The sequence below is a fragment of the Gavialis gangeticus genome, unplaced genomic scaffold (genome assembly GCF_001723915.1).
Source record: "Gavialis gangeticus isolate Ggan-Ray unplaced genomic scaffold, GavGan_comp1, whole genome shotgun sequence".
Lineage (NCBI taxonomy): Eukaryota > Metazoa > Chordata > Crocodylia > Gavialidae > Gavialis > Gavialis gangeticus.
The window spans coordinates 155,119,152-155,123,656 of NW_017728992.1; positions in this window are offsets into that span (position 1 = coordinate 155,119,152).

Consider the following 4,505-nt stretch of genomic DNA (forward strand, 5'->3'; position numbering starts at 1 on the left):
GCCCCCAAAAGCATGACCAAACATGTCCATGAACATGCCCCCAAAAGTATGCCCGATATAGGGGACCCTGAGAATGGTGCTGAGATTTGCCAGGAACCAATAAGCAGGGTGTGCTTCTCAGAAGCAGGCCCAAGTCCACTGTGGAGGCAGCACAGACCAGCCTTATGATGCTTGGGGATTCCCTTCAACTGTGGGCATCTCCAAAAAGCCAGGTTAGCTGCTTGGAGCTACAGCAGCTACAGCAACATGAATCAGGTAGAAAAGTGATCTAGGACCCAGCTCCCTTTCTGGCCTGTTTATAAAGTTCTTTCCTCTATTATTTTGACCACAATGTTCATATTGCTTAATGACAGTACAGAAAACCTGTCTGTACCTTTTCTCCCTGTTTATTTTTATATTTCTACAAGGAACTGCTTTCCATAGTGAAAGAAAATATTTGAGAATTATTACATGCTTTCAAAAAACCTGCTTTAAAAGAAGTAGAACTGAAGGGGAATGCTCTGGATAGGAATAAGCCAGAGGAAGCTGCAGGGTTAACAGGGCACTATAATACATCCAAGGTGCCTGAAAGTTCTCTGCTTTTGGCCTCATGCCCCATGCCACACCTCAGACATGCACTAGTAGTCTTGTAATGCATGTGCTGGCATTGCTTGTCGCTGTATTTTAACACATTGGCTGCATTAACATTTGGTATAAAGAAATCCTGCCCTGTCTGATCCCAGTTTTGCCTGGGTGCAATGAAAGCAGTGATCATGCCCGTTAACCCTTTTAGAGAAAAACTACTGATGAAACAGCCGCAGTCAGAACTGCTTTATGAAGCATTTGGTCAAATGTTCAAATCAGAGAGGAAACGGTTGTTTTAAATAAATTAAGCCAGCTTAAGTAATGGAAAAAGAAACAACAATTTAAATTCCAAAAGTGGGAAAGCAGGATACAGTGTATCCTAAAGTCAAAATCACATTCATTGTCTAATAGTATTAACTGCTAATTTCATTAAGAACAAGAAGCTTCACCTAGCAGTAACCTTCCCTTTTACATCCCATCATTAGTAATACTATAGCCTGCATCATCAGTTTAGTTGCAATCTCTCCTTGATGCACTTTAAGAGAGTACATGTCATTGCAAGTGAGGCAGCAAGTTTAATATGTTTTTTTCTTTTGAAGGAGTCTATTGTGTTGTGTCAGGGCTAACTGTAGTTTTACTAAAAGGTTGGACAATGGATTTGTATAGGATGGCTTGGATAGGGATGAACCTGCCTCAGGCAGGGGATTGGACTAGATGACCTATGGAGGCCCCTTCCAGCCCTATTTACTGAATACAAGTTAAATGAGAAAATTATATTAATGGTTTTCTAAAGGAAATTATCTCACTTAATACAAGACTACATAGAGGAATCCTTAAGTCGGCTGAGTAGAATCTCTTGCAATGCTGTCATACTACTAACTGCACAGTAATGAGGGAATCACTAAGTTCAAAACCTAATTGTAAAGTGTTCATTATTGCTGTAATATGTCACTATTAAGGCGCTCATCGCATTTGTTATACTAATATCCATATGGCTTCAAGTGGTAACAGAAAGCTTTTATTGAAAATGTTACATCAAAATATCTTAGTGACATCAACAACCACTATTAATACCTAGTGTTTCTCAACTGCTAAAACAGCTTAGGCTAACGTTCGGCTTTGTTAGGTATATCCTGGTATATAAATAGGTAGTGCTTATGTTTAGCTAGGCAAAAGGATTACCACAGAGGTTAGTGTGGTACATAGAGTAGATTCCAATAGTCTACTGCAAGAAAATAGAAACAGATTAACTTAACTATTAGTGATTAAAAATACAGCCCAGTTAAAAAGCTAAATCTGAGTACAACAGGTGGAATTATAACCCGGATATTCCTCAATCCCAGCACTTAAAATGACTTATGGCATCCCCTATTCTAAATAGAGGACATACCACAAATACTGCTGGCAAGGTAAGCACCTGAGCATCACCAGCAGCAAGGGCTGAACAAAGACTGGCTCTGAAGGTGTGGGCCTGAGGCTAAGAGGTACACACTCTACTGCCTGTTGTACCTCCTTTTGTTAAGGGACTTCTTGGGGGTACTTGACTGCTGGATTTCAGTGGCTCTATTACACCGACTCCTGAGGGTATGTTGGGCAAGTCCCTAACATCTCTGTGTTTCTTTAACAAGTATAATTTTGTATAAACAAGTATTCTTGTCCTTATGAGGACTATTGAAAAACATTATGAGATCTGGGAATGAAAAGTGGATTCTGAGTGTCCAATGTTACCATGAGTCAGAGTTGTTATAATTTACCAGTGGGTGGATGACATAGAAATTCATAAATGGCTATAAATGTGGAAAACAAAAGATTATTATTTATCTATATTGCCATACAACCTAGGAACCCTAGTTTTAGACCAAGTCACTGTTTTGCCACATGTCAAGATGGTTCTGTCCTTAGGCGCACAACAGGAGACAACAGACAGCACAAGGAAGCAATGGAGTAATATTGCTCACATAAAGGGTAGTGGTCAAGGGACACTTAATGGTTGTAAGAACAGCTGTAGCATTGTGGCAAAGGAGAGTTTTACAAAGGGATCTGAAAGAAGATAATGAAGGAGCATTACAGGTATTAATTGTAAACTGTTTCTAAGTAAGAGGAGCAGCAAGAGAGAAAGCGTGAAGGCATTTGAAAATCTAAAGAGTGAGCTGGCAAAATGGGGCTATTGAAGTTGAAAGGTAACCTCCTGATACTGAAAAAAGTGATAACAGAAATAGACTGAAGCACTTCGAAAGTGAAGACAAGTACATTATAGTTGATGTGGCAGAGAAGGGAGAGCCAGTTGAAGAGACACATAGACAACATAATCAAAGTAACAGCCTAAGAAGATGTTATTTCCACTGGCATTCTAATTGAGTATCAATGGAGCAAGATTCATCAAAGCCAAGGGAAAGGATGCTGCAGTAATCCTGTGTAGATGGATAGAAACAGTTATATCTTAGATATGTTGTACTGAAAGACTCTGCCTGCCTTAAACATAGCCTGGATGTGCAGATTTAGGGAGAGATCCAAGTCATAGATAATTTCCAGATTACAGACTTGAGTGATGGGCTAGATAGTGGTACTTCCATCAGTCATCAAGAAAAAAGGTAGCAGAAAGGGGATCGTTTTAGCCATTCCAAGGTTAAGTTGACATCTAGTCATCTATAAGACACTGAAAAGATAGGAAAAGATTTTTGTTCATTTATTTGATTTACATGCCACTCTCTCCAAAAGAGGCTCAAGGTGGCTTACAATAAAGACCAGATAAATTATAAAGACAGATAAAAATATTAAAATAAAATAATGTGTAACAGAAGGTCTGGAGGGGAAAGGTAATTTTTTTAATCAATCACAAAACAATTAAAGGTATGGTAATACAAATCATAAGTTCCCTCTGACAATGATAGAGCATAACCTCACAAATGTAATTAAATTAATGTCTATAGAGATACTCAAATAGTTCTATTTCTTCTTTGAATCAGAATTGTTATAAAGAGGATGTGAAGAACTTAGAACAATTTAAATAGAAACAAACAAAAAACATCAACAATGATTTCTGTCTTTCTTTCTTGCACCCACCAGTGACCCTGCCCAAAAGGCTCCAGAAACTCTTCTTCACTGACTTCTGGAAAGGGCACTACTGGCTCCAGCAGGCTGGACTTAGACTTCTTTGAGGCTGTGTGTATCTTCTTTATCCCATACAAGAGCCAAGAGGAGCGCAATATACATGGCCAACTTCCTCCTGGACCAGGCCACAATGGCGACTTTGAAAAGCTGCAGAAACCATCTCACAGGGGCCAGCTCCAGTGATGCCCTCCAATTCTTCCACTTCCTAGTTCAGCTATGTGTTACATATGAATCTGGACATGTCAACTTGCCACAAAATGTGGAGCCAATTTGTGTCATGCTTGGCCATCGAAAGGGGACTCTGCAAGGTGGAAGAGAGACAGCTTGACCTACATGTATAATCCCATAAAGGGAATCGGGGAGAGGGTTTCTATTTCTGGTGACATGGAGTTTTTTTGTTTCTTACAAAAGTGTTTCCTGTTTAGCCCTTGGGAAGGCCACATACCTTTGCACTTTCAGCATTTGTTTTTGATATTTGTTTTTGTATAATAAAGGTTTAAAAAGTTAAAATGTCTGTCTGCCTGTCTTGAATATCTGCAGCTGTGAGACCAGGTTCATCATCTTCATCTGCAGCAGTTGGTGTATTCATTAGTATAGGTACTGATATTTAACAATGCACTTTACAAACCTTAACACATTCATTCAGCACAGATGTAGTTAGGGATCTTCTGGAAGGCCTAGACGTTTTTAAATCTGCAGGTCCAGATGCCCTCCACCCAAGGGTGTTGACGGAGCTGGCAGGGATCGTTGCAGAACCCTTGGCCCGGCTGTATGAGCATTCGTGGTCATCTGGCCAGGTGCCAGGGGATTGGAAACTGGCTAATGTGGTC